The following is a 17,742-nucleotide window of genomic DNA, read 5'->3' as shown; positions in this document are numbered from 1 at the left end:
AATTTCTAATTGAAAATCAGCCAATAGAAATTCAAGAGTATCCCGATAAAAAAGGGGTACCTCACATTCAAAATTCAGTGTACGGCTGGTGATCGCATGAAGAGGATGTTGTGGATGAAAATAAGAAGATGGATGAAGAACTCCACCGGGATTGAGATAAGAAGATGGAGCGCCGGCTGGATAAAGATGGAGCGCCACCGCCCTGATTCACCTTTTGGTGAGTACCATCTTCTGGGTTTTTTTAAGATTAGAAGTTTTTTTTTTGTTTTTTTTTCTCCTGGGCAGCAAAACAGCTGAATGCCCAGCCAAATGAACTTTCCAGGGCACTTTTTAGAGTAGTTTTTAGATAGACTTTTTTTGGGGGGAGGAGGTAAGTTTTTTTATTTTTAAGTAATAGTAAGTTTTTTTATTTTTAAGTAATTTAATGGTAGTTTTTTAACTATTGTAAGTTTTTTTTTAAGGGACACTGAACTTAATTTTTTTTTCTTTCGTGATTCAGATAGAGCATGCCATTTTAAGCAACTTTCTAATTTACTCCTATTATCAAATTTTCTTCATTCTCTTGGCATCTTTATTTGAAAAGCAAGAAAGTAAGTTTAGATGCCGGCCCATTTTTGGTGAACAACCTGGGTTGTTCTTGCCGATTGGTGGATAAATTCACCCACCAATAAACAAGTGCTGTCGAGAGTACTGGACCAAAAATTGGCTGTTTCCTTAGCTTAGATGCCTTCTTTTTCAAATAAAGATAGCAAAAGAACAAAGAAAAATTGATAATAGGAGTAAATTAGAAAGTTGCTTAAAATTGCATGCTCTATCTGAAAAAAATGTTCCTTTAAGTAATAGTAGGTTTATTTTTCTTCTTTTTTAAATGTAATTTTTTTTTTAAGGTAAGGCTAGCTTGTTACTTTGCGATGGGGGTGTGGTGGTTTTGGGTTTAATAGTGTAGTGGGTTACTTTGTGATGGTGTGTGTAGGGGTTTAGGGGTTAATAGTGTAGTGGGTTACTTTGCGTTTTCCTCCAGGCAAACATTTTTTATGCAAAATGCGATTGCATTTGAGCGATCGCATTTTCTTGCATTTTGTAATAAAAGAAGACAATACCGCTCAATGCCGCTCATAGAAAATATGGTAAGCGTAAATTAGTGCGATTTCACGGAAATGAAATTGCGGTAGTTTAAACAGTGCATCACTTGTAATATCAATTTAAGCATAAAGAACACCCCAATTTCTAGATCTTGTTTACGCTCCTCTCGCTAACAATATCGCTCCACTCATAACCTGGCCCTTTATTTTGATTTTGGGGAATTTACATCTGATTCAGGAAACACACAGCTCTCAAGAACTGAATCTGCTTAACCAAAAGATTCACTCACGTTTCAATTTGCATTTTGCTACTCGTAGGTTAAACGTATGTGACGAATCAAGACAACAAATGCAATACAGTCTCTGAGCGACTTTGAACTCAGTGCCATAACATGGCAAGTTTCATTGTCGGTTCTTTAAAACCGTTATATGTTTTGCCAAAGACAGTTGCTGCTTGTGATTTCCATAGGATATCTCCTATGCCTCCCCTTATATGCTCTAGCTCCCCCCTGGGGAGGCTGCCTCACACTTTAAAACCACTGGTCTAGACTCAATTAAACCTGTTTTTGAAACAAATATCTCATGGAAAGATGTTCCACAACATTGCAACCCTGTAAATTGTGCCTTGCAAAAAGAGTTGTCCCTGCCCCTCGTCACAGCGTAAGTTTTGAGTTCAGATCCATTCTAATCAATGGAGCTGCATCTATTTTGTTAGCTGGTTTAGTGCATAGAAGAAGCTCTACTGTGAAGGATACCATCATCACAAAAAACATATTAAACATTACAGAACAAACAAATTAAAAAAGAAAAAAATACACCCTCTATAAAATAATCCATGCAAACGTATACAGAACAGAAAACTTGCAAACAGCTAAAGAGAAATAAGCATAACAAAAAACACAGCAACCTCATCACCTTTGAAATAGCGAATCACCACCATGAGATGAGGTTAAAGTTTTAGACTTCATGGCCTCTATTTAACAAGTCGTCAACTTTCTTGCATTCGACGGCCCCAATACGCTTGGCTAAGATCGCCTAACATCGCCGCCGCGGACCTGAATACGTTCGCCAAATTTATCAAGAAAGCTGTCAAAAAGCAGCGCAGCAAGTACGGTGCGATGAGCTGCGGATTGTTCATAACTAACAGTCATCGATCTCGCTGCTCTTCGGCTTATTCACAGCTTTCTTGCTATACTGTCACTAAGTACCCACACTATACTATACTGCTTACCCCCTAAACCGCCACTCCCGGAGCCCCCGCAACTAAATAAAGTTATTAACCCCTAAACCGCCGCTCCCGGACCCCGCCGCAACTCTAATAAATGTATTAACCCCTAAACTGCCGCTCCTGGACCCCGCCACCACCTACATTATACCTATTAACCCCTAATCTGCTGCCCCCTATACCGCCGCCACCTACATAAAGTTATGAACCCCTATCCTGCCGATCCCGGACCCCGCCGCAACTAAATAAATTGTTTAACCCCTAAACCACCACTCACAGACCCCGTCGCCACCTACATTATATTTATTAACCCCTAATCTGCCCCCCCTACACCGCCGCCACTATAATAAACATATTAACCCCTAAACCTAAGTCTAACCCTAAACCTAACACCCACTAACTTAAATATAATTTAAATAAAACAAAATAAATATTACTATCATTAAATAAATAATTCCTAATTAAAACTAAATACTTACCTTTAAAATAAACCCTAAGATAGCTACAATATAACTAATAGTTACATTGTAGCTATCTTAGGTTTTATTTTTATTTTACAGGCAACTTTGTATTTATTTTAACTAGGTACAATAGTTATTAAATAGTTATTAACTATTTAATAAACTACCTAGCTAACATAAATAAAAAAGTACCTGTAAAATAAAACCTAACCTAAGTTACAATTACACCTAGCACTACACTATCATTAAACTAATTAAATAAATTAACTACAATTAAATAAAACTAATTACAATTAAATAAAATTAACTAAAGTACAAAAAACAACAAACACTAAATTACAGAAAATAAAAAAATAATTACACCTAATCTAATCCCCCTAATAAAATAAAAAAGCCCCCCAAAATAATAAAATCCCTACCCTAAACTAAATTACAAATAGCCCTTAAAAGGGCCTTTTGCGGGGCATTGCCCCAAAGTAATCAGCTCTTTTACTTGTAAAAAAAAAAATACAAACACCCCCCCAACATTAAAACCCACCCACCACCCACACACCCAACCCTACTCTAAAACCCACCCAATAACACTAACTCCTTGAAGATCACCCTACCTTGAGTCATCTTCAACGAAAAGGTGAGAGTAAGCGCTAAAAGAGCTTAAAAGGCTAAAGGACTTGTGGCTAAATCTTACAATTTAATACCTTTGATAAACATAAACAAATATCATAATAAAAGCACAATAACATAATAAAATTAGAAACATGGATCCATGTCTGACTTCTAAAAACATAAGTACATAATAAAATCTCCTGGGAGATGCGGATTATAGTGGGAGTGTTGACACTCCTTGATGGTGATACACAAGTGTGGGAAGTTAAATAAAAATACAAATTCTAATACTTATAAGCAAAGTTATAAACCATAAAACGATTCCAAACTGACAATGTCAATCAAATATAAAGTCAATCAAAAATGGTGAAAAAATAGTGGAAAAAGTAGAATGTGAATGTTCGTATTAAACCGTGGGTGTGTCCTCCAACGTTGCTGATGGGTAGTGAGAGATCTATAGTCAAATATAGATGTTAGATGAGGTTGTAGAAAAAATGAGTATATTATTATGTTATTGTGCTTTTATTATGATATTTGTTTATGTTTATCAAAGGTATTAAATTGTAAGATTTAGCCACAAGTCCTTTAGCCTTTTAAGCTCTTTTAGCGCTTACTCTCACCTTTTCGTATTAGTACTATTATCAGCCTACTAGGAGGCTAACTGTTAGTAAGCTTAAGGCCCCACTGTAGCGCTCGGTCCAATTCTCTCCATTATAGCTTGAGTCATCTTCACCCAGCCGGGCACAAGTGGACCTCCAGAGGGGCAGAAGTCTTCATCCGATCCGGGCAGAAGAGGACCTCCAGATGGGCAGAAGACTTCATCCAGGCGGCATCTTCTATCTTCATCCATCCGGAGCGGAGCGGGTCCATCTTCAAGACATCAAATACGGAGCATCCATCTCGGCCGACGACTAATGACGAATGAAGGTTCCTTTAAATGACGTCATCCAAGATGGCGTCCCTTGAATTCCGATTGGCTGATAGAATTCTATCAGCCAATCGGAATTAAGGTAGGAAAAATCCTATTGGATGATGCAATCAGCCAATAGAATTGAGCTTGCATTCTATTGGCTGTTCCAATCAGCAAATAAAATGGGAGCTCAATCCTATTGGCTGATTGGATCAGCCAATAGGATTGAACTTCAATCCTATTGGCTGATTGCATCAGCCAATAGGATTTTTCCTACCTTAATTCCGATTGGCTGATAGAATCCTATCAGCCAATCGGAATTCAAGGGACACCATCTTGGATGACGTAATTTAAAGGAACCTTCATTCGTCGTTAGTCGTCGGCCGAGATGTATGCTCCGCATCGGATGTCTTGAAGATGGACCCGCTCTGCTCCGGATGGATGAAGATAGAAGATGCCGCTTGGATGAAGTCTTCTGCCCGTCTGGAGGTCCTCTTCTGCCCAGATCGGATGAAGACTTCGGCCCCTCTGGAGGACCACTTGTGCCCGGCTGGGTGAAGACGTCTCAAGGTAGGGTGATCTTCAAGGGGTTAGTGTTAGGTTTTATTAAGGGGGGATTGGGTGGGTTTTAGAGTAGGGTTGGGTGTGGGGGTGGTGGGTTTTAATGTTGGGGGGGTGTTTGTATTTTTTTTTTACAGGTAAAAGAGCTGATTACTTTGAGGCAATGCCCCGCAAAAAGCCCTTTTAAGGGCTATTTGTAATTTAGGGTAGGGAATTTTATTATTTTGGGGGGCTTTTTTATTTTATTAGGGGGATTAGATTAGGTGTAATTAGTTTAAAAAACTTGTAATTATTTTTTTATTTTCTGTAATTTAGTGTTTGTTGTTTTTTGTACTTTAGTTAATTTTATTTAATTGTAATTAGTTTTATTTAATTGTAGTTAATTTATTTAATTAGTTTAATGATAGTGTAGTGTTAGGTGTAATTGTAACTTAGGTTAGGATTTATTTTACAGGTACTTTTGTATTTATTTTAGCTAGGTAGTTATTAAATAGTTAATAACTATTTAATAACTATTGTAACTAGTTAAAATAAATACAAAATTGCCTGTTTAATAAAAATAAACCCTAAGATAGCTACAATGTAACTATTAGTTATATTGTAGCTAGCTTAGGGTTTATTTTATAGGTAAGTATTTAGTTTTGATTAGGAATTATTTAGTTAATGATAGTAATATTTATTTATAGTTATTTAAATTAGATATGTGCATGGCAAAAAAATTTGGTTCGGTTTCGGTTCGGATTGATTCGGATTTTTCTAATTTCTATTCGGATCAAATAGAATTCGGCAAAATTTGAATTAATTTGTTTCGGATTTATTCGGATTCGAATGAATTCGTTTCAGATTTATTCGGATTCGGATAAATTCGGCTGAATTCGGCTGAATTCGGTTCGATTCATTTCCGAAATTCAGAATTTCGGTATGTTTTAGGTGGGATATGCTGTGTATTAGACTAGTATTATGTACTGTATATTAAGTGTAAATACTAGTGTAATACACGGCTATCCGAATCTACCGAATAAAGTCAGTAGTTAAGAGCTTTATGGGCTAACACCGAAATATAAAGCTCTTAACTACAGTGCTAAAGTACACTAACACCCATAAACTACCTATGAACCACTAAACCGAGGCCCCCCCACATCGCAAACACTATCATAAAATTATTTAACCCCTAATCTGCCGACCGGACACCGCCGCCACCTACATTATAGCGATTAACCCCTATTCTGCTGTCCATAACATCGCCGACCCCTACATTATAGTTATTAACCCCTAATCTGCCCCCCCCCCAACGTCGCCGCAACCTAACTACAAGTATTAACCCCTAATCTGCCGACCGGACATTGCCGCCACTATAATAAATGTATTAACCCCTAAATCGCCGCACTCCCGCCTCGCAAACACTATAATAAATTTCATTAACCCCTAGTCTGCCCCCCCCAACGTCGCCGCAACCTAACTACAAGTATTAACCCCTAATCTGCCGACCGCACATCGCCGCCACTATAATAAATGTATTAACCCCTAAACCGCTGCACTCCCGCCTCGCAAACACAATAATACATTTTATTAACCCCTAATCTGCCCTCCCTAACATCGCTGCCACCTACCTACAATTATTAACCCCTAATCTCCCGCCCCCAACGTCGCCGCTACTATAATAAAGTTATTAACCCCTAAACCTAAGTCTAACCCTAACCCTAACACCCCCCTAACTTAAATATAATTTAAATAAAACAAAATAAATTTACTATAATTAAATAAATTAATCCACTTTAAAACTAAATACTTACCTGTAAAATAAACCCTAATATAGCTACAATATAACTAATAGTTACATTATAGCTATTTTAGGATTTATATTTATTTTACAGGCAACTTTGTATTTATTTTAACTAGGTACAATAGCTATTAAATAGTTAATAACTATTTAATAACTACCTAGCTAAAATAAATACAAATTTACCTGTAAAATAAATCCTAACCTAAGTTACAATTACACCTAACACTACACTATCATTAAATTAATTAAATAAATTAATCCTATTTAAAACTAAATACTTACCTGTAAAATAAACCTTAATATAGCTACAAATAACTAATAGTTACATTGTAGCTATTTTAGGATTTATATTTATTTTACAGGCAACTTTGTATTTATTTTAACTAGGTACAATAGCTATTAAATAGTTATTTACTATTTAATAGCTACCTAGTTAAAATAATTACAAAATTACCTGTAAAATAAATCCTAACCTAAGTTACAATTAAACCTAACGCTACACTATCATTAAATAAATTAAATAAATTAAATACAAATACCTACAAATAAATACAAATAAATACACTAACTAAAGTACAAAAAATAAAAAAAGAACTGTTACAAAAAATAATAATTTACAAACATTATAAAAATATTACAACAATTTTAAGCTAATTACACCTACTCTAAGCCCCCTAATAAAATAACAAAGCCCCCCAAAATATAAAAAATGCCCTACCCTATTCTAAAATAAAAATTGAAAAGCTCTTTTACCTTACCAGCCCTTAAAAGAGCCTTTTGCGGGGCATGCCCCAAAGAATTCTGCTCTTTTGCCTGTAAAAAAAACATACAATACCCCCCCCAACATTACAACCCACCACCCACATACCCCTAATCTAACCCAAACCCCCCTTAAATAAACCTAACACTAAGCCCCTGAAGATCTTCCTACCTTGTCTTCACCATGCCGGGTATCACCGATCCATCCAGAAGAGGCTCCGAAGTCTTCCTCCTATCCGGGGCTGAAGAGGGCCATCATCCGGCTGAAGTCTTCATCCAAGCGGGGGCTGAAGAGGTCAATCATCCAGCTGAAGTCTTCATCCAAGTGGGGGCTGAAGAGGTCCATCATCCGGCTAAAGTCTTCTATCAAGAGGCATCTTCATCTTCATCCCGCCGACGTGGAACATCCATCCTGGTCAACGACTTCCCGACGAATGACGGTTCCTTTAAGGGACGTCATCCAAGATGGCGTCCCTCGAATTCCGATTGGCTGATAGGATTCTATCAGCCAATCGGAATTAAGGTAGGAAAATTCTGATTGGCTGATGGAATCAGCCAATCAGATTCAAGTTCAATCCGATTGGCTGATCCAATCAGCCTGTCAGATTGAGCTCGCATTCTATTGGCTGATCGGAGCAGAATTCTTTGGGGCATGCCCCGCAAAAGGCCCTTTTAAGAGCTGGTAAGGTAAAAGAGCTTTTCAATTTTTATTTTAGAATAGGGTAGGGCATTTTTTTTATTTTGGGGGGCTTTGTTATTTTATTAGGGGGCTTAGAGTAGGTGTAATTAGCTTAAAATTGTTGTAATATTTTTATAATGTTTGTAAATTATTTTTTTATTTTTTGTAACTTAGTTCTTTTTTTATTTTTTGTAACTTAGTGTATTTATTTGTATTTATGTGTAGGTATTTGTATTTAATTTATTTAATGATAGTGTAGCGTTAGGTTTAATTGTAACTTAGGTTAGTATTTATTTTACAGGTAATTTTGTAATTATTTTAACTAGGTAGCTATTAAATAGTAAATAACTATTTAATAGCTATTGTACCTAGTTAAAATAAATACAAAGTTGCCTGTAAAATAAATATAAATCCTAAAATAGCTACAATGTAACTATTAGTTATATTGTAGCTATATTAGGGTTTATTTTACAGGTAAGTATTTAGTTTTAAATAGGATTAATTTATTTAATTAATTTAATGATAGTGTAGTGTTAGGTGTAATTGTAACTTAGGTTAGGATTTATTTTACAGGTAAATTTGTATTTATTTTAGCTAGGTAGTTATTAAATAGTTATTAACTATTTAATAACTATTGTACCTAGTTAAAATAAATACAAAGTTGCCTGTAAAATAAATATAAATCCTAAAATAGCTACAATGTAACTATTAGTTATATTGTAGCTATATTAGGGTTTATTTTACAGGTAAGTATTTAGTTTTAAATAGGATTAATTTATTTAATTATAGTAAATTTATTTTGTTTTATTTAAATTATATTTAAGTTAGGGGGGTGTTAGGGTTAGGGTTAGACTTAGGTTTAGGGGTTAATAACTTTATTATAGTAGCGGCGACGTTGGGGGCGGGAGATTAGCGGTTAATAATTGTAGGTAGGTGGCGGCGATGTTAGGGAGGGCAGATTAGGGGTTAATACAATTTATTATAGTGTTTGCGAGGCGGGAGTGCGGCGGTTTAGGGGTTAATACATTTGTTATAGTGGCGGCGATGTCCGGTCGGCAGATTAGGGGTTAATACTTGTAGTTAGGTTGCGGTGACGTTGGGGGGGCAGATTAGGGGTTAATAACTATAATGTAGGGGTCGGCGATGTTAGGGACAGCAGATTAGGGGTTCATAGCTATCATGTAGGTGGCGGCGGTGTCCGGTCGACAGATTAGGGGTTAATGCTTGTAGTTAGGTTGCGGCGACGTTGGGGGGGCAGATTAGGGGTTAATACTATTTATTATAGGGTTTACGAGGCGGGAGTGCGGCGGTTTAGGGGTTAATATATTTATTATAGTGGCTGCAATGTCAGGTCGGCAGATTAGGGGTTAATACTTGTAGTTAGGTTGCGGCGACGTGGGGGGGGCAGATTAGGGGTTAATAAATATTATGTAGGTGTCGGCGATGTTAGGGGCAGCAGATTAGGGGTACATAGCTATAATGTAGGTGGCGGCAGTGTCCGGAGCGGCAGATTAGGGGTTAATAAGATAATGCAGGTGTCAGCGATAGCGAGGGCGGCAGATTAGGGGTTAAAAAGTGTTAGATTAGGGGTGTTTAGATTCGGGGTTCATGTTAGGGTGTTAGGTGCAGACTTAGTGTTTCCCCATAGGAAACAATGGGGCTGCGTTAAGAGCTGAACGCTGCTTTTTTGCAGGTGTTAGGTTTTTTTTCACCTGAAACTGCCCCATTGTTTCCTATGGGGGAATGCCAAATTTACCGATCTTTTTCCGATTTATTCGGTAGATACGGCAGCTAATTCGGATTCATTCGGTAGATTCGGAAGTATTTTAATTCGGAAATTCGAATCGATCCGAATCTCTGAATTTACAGAGTTTTCCGAATTTCGAATTAATCCGAAACGAATCGCACTTGTCTAATTTAAATTATATTTAAGTTAGTGGGTGTTAGGTTTAGGGTTAGACTTAGGTTTAGGGGTTAATATGTTTATTATAGTGGTGGCGGTGTAGGGGGGCAGATTAGGGGTTAATAAATATAATGTAGGTGGTGGTGGGCTCTGAGAGAGGCAGTTTAGGGGTTAAACAATTTATTTAGTTGCGGTGGGGTCCGGGATCGGCAGGATAGGGGTTAATAACTTTATGTAGGTGGTGGCGGTATAGGGGGCAGCAGATTAGGGGTTAATAGGTATAATGTAGGTGGCGGCGGGGTCCGCGAGCAGCGGTTTAGGGGTTAATACATTTATTAGAGTTGCGGCATGGTCCGGGAGCGGAGGTTTAGGGGTTAATAAGTTTATTTAGTTGCGGCGGGGTCCGAGAGAGACGGTTTAGGGGTAAATAAGTATAAAGTAGGTGGCGGCGGTGTAGGGGGTGCAGATTAGGGGTGTTTAGACTCGGGGTACATGTTAGGGTGTTAGGTGTAGACTTTTACTATAGGAATCAATGAGATATCGGGCAGCAGCGAACATGAGCTTTCGCTGCTGTCAGACTCCCATTTATTCCTCTGGCATCCGCCGCCTCCAGGACGGCGGATTGAAAACGAGGTACGCTGGGCCGGAATAGTGGAGAGCGTACCTGGTAGTTCTTTGATAACTACCAAAAGTAGTCAGATTGTGCCGAACTTGCATTTGGAACATCTGTAGTGACGTAACCATCGATATGTGTTGGACTGAGTCCGCCGGATGCTACATCACTATATTCTACTTTTGCCGGGCTGTAGGGTTTGATAACTACAGCGAATCAGGCTCGCCACAAATATGCTGCGGAATTCCAGCGAATTTGCGGTTGACAGCTTGTTAAATAGAGGCCCATATGTATATTTTAAATAAGTGTACAAAGATCAATCACAAAATAATACAAAATCAATATAATTGTGAAAAAATATGGAAACCAATGTTCAGTGATATATGGAAGGCTACAGTATGTCCATCCAAAGGAAAGATATGATGACTTGAATCTTAGATTAGTCCTCAAATGAGAGAAGAAAACACAAAATAGTGTAATACTGTAACCCACTGGGCGTAGCTAGGTAAATGAACAAATTATTAAATTATAAAGCTATGGTTAGCAATAGAAATTGGTCTAAACCAACACAGAGAAACTCTTGTCGTAGATGCTTCTACAACAAGGCAACAAACTGATCACTGCCATACCCTGTGGCAATTTTGTCCACATGCAGAATTGAGAAATTTTATTTCATCGTATTTGGCTGCTTGTCCCAAACTTCTCCCAAAACAGAGAGAGAGGAGAGAAAAAAAAAACACAACAAGTGCCCGGAGGAGGATACCAAATAGATACCATCTCTATTCCCAAGCCTTTTACATACCTCATACTGGATGCAGTTGAACCAAGTGAGTGTGCATTTGTTTTTATTATTGTAGACTTACCAAGTCCAAACATATTACAATAGGAGTGCCTTCTTGTGCACTTGTCCACACTTACAATCTTTCTGAATCATATATATGTTAACTTATGTTGGTTCTTTTGTGTTTAATTTTCATTCTGTTTTTCTTCTTCATAACTGTATAATGCAATAGATTAAGTAAACAAAGCACTAAATAAAACTGAAACAAAGAGGAACATTAATGAAATTAAATTAAAAGATTATGGCCTCTAGTTATCAACGTGTCTACTTTATCTGCCTTCGCCGGTCCAATACGCCCGCCTAAGCTCGCCTACCATCGCCGCCGCGGACCTGAAAAATTTTGCCTAAGTTATCAAAAAATCTGTCAAAAAGCCGCGCTTCAAGTACGGGGCGATGTGCAGCAGACTGTGAGAGTTGCGGAGCCACCCGCAACTAAATAAAGTTAGTAACCCCTAAACCGCCACTCCTAGACCCCGCCGCAACTCTTATAAATGTATTAACCCCTAAACCGCCGCTCCCGGAGCCCACCGCCACCTACATTATACCTACTAACCACTATCCTGCCCCCCCTATACCGCCGCCACCTATAATAAAGTTATTAACCCCTATCCTGCGGATCCCGGACCCCGCCGCACCTAAATAAATAGTTTAACCCCTAAACCGCCGCTCCCGGACCCCACCGCAACCTATATTAAACTTATTAACCCCTAATCTGCCCCCCCTACACCGTCGCCACCTATAATAAATTTATTAACCCCTATCCTGCCCCCCCTACACCGCCGCCACTGTAATAAAATTATTAACCCCTAAACCTAAGTCTAACACTAACCCTAACACCCCCCTAACTTAAATATTAATTAAATACATCTAAATAAATTTAACTCTTATTAAATTAATTATTCCTATTTAAAACTAAATACTTACCTTTAAAATAAACCCTAATATAGCTACAATATAACTAATATTTACATTGTAGCTATTTTAGGATTTATATTTATTTTACAGGTAACTTTGTATTTATTTTAGCTAGTTAGAATAGTTATTAAATAGTTATTAACTATTTAATAACTACCTAGCTAAAAGAAATACAAAATTACCTGTAAAATAAATCCTAACCTAAGTTACAATTAAACCTAACACTACACTATCATTAAATTAATTAAATAAATTAACTACAAATACCTATCGTTTGATTGAGCTCGCATTCTATTGGCTGTTCCGATCAGCCAATAGAATGCGAGCTCAATCTGATTGGCTGATTGGATCAGCCAATCGGATTGAACTTCAATCTGATTGGCTGATTCAATCAGCCAATCAGATTTTTCCTACCTTAATTCCGATTGGCTGATAGAATCCTATCAGCCAATCGGAATTGAAGGGACGCCATCTTGGATGACGTCCCTTAAAGGAACCTTCATTCGTCGTTAGTCGTCGGGAAGAAGAGGATGGCTCCGCGTCGGCTCGTCTGAAGATGGCTCCGCTCCGCTCCGGATGGATGAAGATTGAAGACGCCGCTTGGATGAAGACTTCAATCGGATGGAAGACCTCTTCAGCGCCCCTTGGATGATGACTTCTGCCGCTCCGGATCTCCTCTTCGGTTCCATCGGTGGATCGGCTGGCTGAAGACGGCTAAAGGTAGGATGATCTTCAGGGGGGTAGTGTTAGGTTTATTTAAGGGGGGTTTGGGTTAGAGTAGGGGTATGTGGGTGGTGGGTTTTAATGTTGGGGGGGGTTGTATTTTATTTTCTCAGGCAAAAGAGCTGAATTCTTTGGGGCATGCCCCGCAAAAGGCCCTTTTAAGGGCTGGTAAGGTAATAGAGCTGGTAACTTTTTTAATGTAGAATAGGGTAGGGCATTTTTTTATTTTGGGGGGCTTTGTTATTTTATTAGGGGGCTTAGATTAGGTGTAAGTAGCTTAAAATTGTTGTAATATTTTTGAAATATTTGTAAAAAAAAAATTTTTTTTTGTAACAGCTTTTTTTATTTTTTGTACTTTAGTTAGTTTATTTAATTGTATTTAATTGTAGTTATTTGTAGGTAATTTATTTAATGAATTTAATGATAGTGTAGTGTTAGGTTTAATTGTAACTTAGGTTAAGATTTATTTTACAGGTAAATTTCTCTTTATTTTAACTAGATAGCTATTAAATAGTTAATAACTATTTAATAGCTATTGTACCTAGTTAAAATAAATTGAAATTTGCCTGTAAAATAAAAATAAATCCTAAGATAGCTACAATATAATTATTATTTATATTGTAGCTATATTAGGGTTTATTTTAAAGGTAAGTATTTAGTTTTAAATAGGATTCATTTAGTTAATAAGAATAATATTTATTTAGATGTATTTAATTAATATTTAAGTTAGGGGGGTGTTAGGGTTAGTGTTAGACTTAGGTTTAGGGGTTAATAATTTTATTATAGTGGCGGCGGTGTAGGGGGGGGCAGGATAGGGGTTAATAAATTTAGTATAGGTAGCGACGGTGTAGGGGGGGCAGATTAGGGGTTAATAAATTTAATATAGGTTGCGGCGGGGTCCGGGAGCGGCGGTTTAGGGGTTAAACTATTTATTTAGGTGCGGCGAGGTCCAGGATCCGCAGGATAGGGGTTAATAACTTTATTATAGGTGGCGGCGGTATAGGGGGGGCAGGATAGGGGCTACTAGGTATAATGTAGGTGGCGGCGGTGTCCGGGAGCGGCGGTTTAGGGGTTAATAACTTTATTATAGTTGCGGCATGGTCTAGGAGCGGCGGTTTAGGGGTTAATAACTTTATTATAGTTGCGGTGGGCTCTGGGAGCGGCGGTTTAGGGGGTAATACATTTATTTAGTTGCGGCGGTGTAAGGGGGGTGCAGATTAGGGGTGTTTAGACTCGGGGTACATGTTAGGGTGTTAGGTGTAGACAGCTCCCATAGGAATGAATGGGATATCTGGCAGCAGCGAACATGAACTTTCGCTATGGTCAGACTCCCATTGATTCCTATGGGATCCGCCACCTCCAGGGCGGCGGTTTTAAAACCAGGTACGCTGGGCCGGAAAAGTGCCGAGCGTACCTGCTAGTTTTTTGATAACTAGCAAAAGTAGTCAGATAGTGCTGAACTTGTGTGCGGAACATCTGGAGTGACGTAAGAATCGATCTGTGTCGGACTGAGTCCGGCGGATCGAAACTTACGTCACTATATTCTACTTTTGCCGGTGTCTAGGGCTTGATAACTAAGGCGAATCAGACTCACCACAAATACGCTGCGGAATTCCAGCGTATTTGAGGTTGACGGCTTGATAACTAGGGGCCTATGTCTCTCCTTATGGGCCTTGTCAATGAATATATATGTGTGGGTAACTTTAAGGAGCAGTGCTTAAGCATATTTCTTAGCCTCTAACGTAACAGATAATCATCATCATAATCAGTTCATTAAACAATTACTATACTTCATTTTACATCACAACTATTTTACGTTTAAAGACCACTTTTATTTACAGACTCAAGGCACAGCAATGGGCACAGCATGTGCTCCCACATATGCAAACTTATTCTTGGGGTGGTGGGAGAATAGTACTGTCTTCTCAGATACAAATGACACATACAGTATGTACAGTATATACCACTATGGATTCATTATATAGATAACATTCTGTTTATCTGGGATCGGTAGATATGCTCAAAGAATTCAAGACCAGCTTGAACAATAACAATCTCAATCTAACACTCACATATGAGTATAGTTATCAAAAGGTGAACTTTTTGGACTTAGAGATACAAGCTGATGAGCAAAGACAAGTAAGCACCACACTATACAGGAAAACAACAGCCACAAATACCCCATTACATCATACAAGTGCCCATGCTCCGTGCACCTTGAGTGCCATTCCAAAAGGAGAATTTACACGATTAAGACGTAACTGTTAACATAACAGTATATAAACAGGAAGTTAAGAAACTCTCTAGTAGACTTCAAGATAGAGGGTAAAACAAACGCTCAATTAAAAAGGCAACTACACAAGTGATGAAAATGGAACTCCAAACTTTGCTACAAATGCGTCCAATAAAAAACGGATAACATACCCAGATTAATTATATATATATTTGCATATTCAACCCGCAAATAAAACAAGTCACTAAAGTGATTAATGATAACTGGCACATTTTACTTAATGATCCTCTACTAGCAAGCCAGATTGGAGATAGGGTATCCATTGGTTATAAAAGACCAAAGAATTTGAAAGACACTTTGATCAAAAGTCACTATGTTCATAGACCAAGGAAAGCAAGTCAATCTCCAGGCATGTTCCCATGTGGAACATGCAGCACATGTCCCAAGGTGTGGAAAATCAAAGAGATCCATGATAGATATGGAAAAAAACATCTACTGACGGCACATTTTTCCTGCACCACAATAAAAGTTTATGCTTTACAATGTCCATGTGATTTATTTTACGTCGGAATGACATCACGACAAGTAAGAAAACATGTCATGGAACACAGTAGGAATATTCGCAACGCTAAAAGAGACCTAGAAAAGAACAAAACTATAACCAGTGTGGCAAAACACTTTTATTATAAACACAACAGTAATGACACCTTACTAAAATTCACAGTTTTGCAACAAACCACTCTTGGAATAAGAGGTGGCGACATAGAACAAACCTTACTGAGAATGGAATGCAGGTGGACAGATCTATTAAATAGTGAAAGACCACATGGGATGAACGATTACAATAACTATAATGTATATTTGTGAATAAATTATCCACACATTGAAGTGTCACTATCAATAAATATAAGTAGTATTCAAGCTGCACTATGCAATACCTCATATACCGCTCAAAGTGAGTCTGTCTGTGACAGTGAGCCCAGTGTCACAAAAGTAACACATAGTTAAACTAATTCTGCAAACATAAGAATATATTTCATTATAATCTACACAGTCACTCTCAAAGGAGTAGTAGACAATAAACGTTTAGACCTCACTTAGTATAGTGGAACATAAGTTAGCACATTATTATTTAATCCATATAACACTGTAAGTACCATAATCATTCCTACTCACATAACTGTGATAACTACCACAGTAACACCTTGAAAATATTATTACATTTTCCTCTGATTCAAAGAACTGCACAATCAGTTCACAACAAGCACACGATTTATAAGAACCCAATTCTTTATGTAATTCACTTTTGAATTTACACGCAATCATACTAGGAGTGGCAAGTTTTATATTGTATTTTATATTATCCCCTTGTACCTGTGTGTTATCTCTTTTAAATCACTAATTCACCTTTATTTATTTTTTCACAACTAAAACTTCACCTCAACTCTGGTTTTAGGTACATACTAACAAATAGATCTGTGGCACTACCATTATATAACACCTAAGCGATATATACAGCTTTTCAAAAATAAAGGTATATCGGTTTTCTCAATAGAATTACTAAGTAACGATGATCCAAACATTAGTAATAAGTCAGATATCAGTTCAAATGAATGAGTAAGTCTGTTTTTAAAGTATAACGAAAATATGACCAAATTGTTTTACATATATACTGACACTTCATAAGCTTAGGACAAATAAAAAAATAAGTGATCTGAGAATTGGCTCTCACAATTATCACATACATTTAACGTTACTGAATAACCTAACTCATGAGGTTTACAGCACGATTTAAAATAAATTTTGCAACATCATGACATTCGTAATGAATTACATTGTAGAGACAATAAACGGAACATAATATTGAGTGACATGTCTAAAGACCAATGGATACTTGTATTGATGGCCAATCAAATCAGGGAGGTGTGTGCATAAAGTCCTATAAACAGGCGTCTCTTGCAGCCCTGCGTACCCCGTCTGATGGAGCATATGAGAAATGCTGCATCATGGGTTCTGTTGTTTTAATAGCTCTCCTGTTGTATAAGTTGAAAAGCTAATTTAATTTATAACAGAAACAGTGAATACCTGTACGAGCACGTTAGTACAATTCTCTAAGCAGTTTTGCCAGAGTATCTGGCCAGACACTCAATACTGCGGCATAGCAGATATGGGAACTATATAAGTTGGATATTAATCTTAGCCTATAGAGGACCAAAGTAGCAATATCTACCTTAAAGTGGTAATAATTGGGGGTATTATTATTTATTATTTTTGTTTAAAGAGCGGTCCTGTGTTTAAGCCTATCATCAATCGATGAAGTAATATTGTTGGTTGATGAATACAGAATATAGCTTAAGCTTCTTATACAAACAAGTACGATATAGATCAATAGAAAACTAACAGCCACTATCAGTGTCAATATAGCACGAAAACAGAGTATCATTTGTT

The sequence above is a fragment of the Bombina bombina genome, chromosome 3 (assembly GCF_027579735.1).
Source record: "Bombina bombina isolate aBomBom1 chromosome 3, aBomBom1.pri, whole genome shotgun sequence".
Taxonomy (NCBI): Eukaryota; Metazoa; Chordata; class Amphibia; order Anura; family Bombinatoridae; genus Bombina; species Bombina bombina.
Note: the sequence above shows the minus strand (reverse complement) of the source record.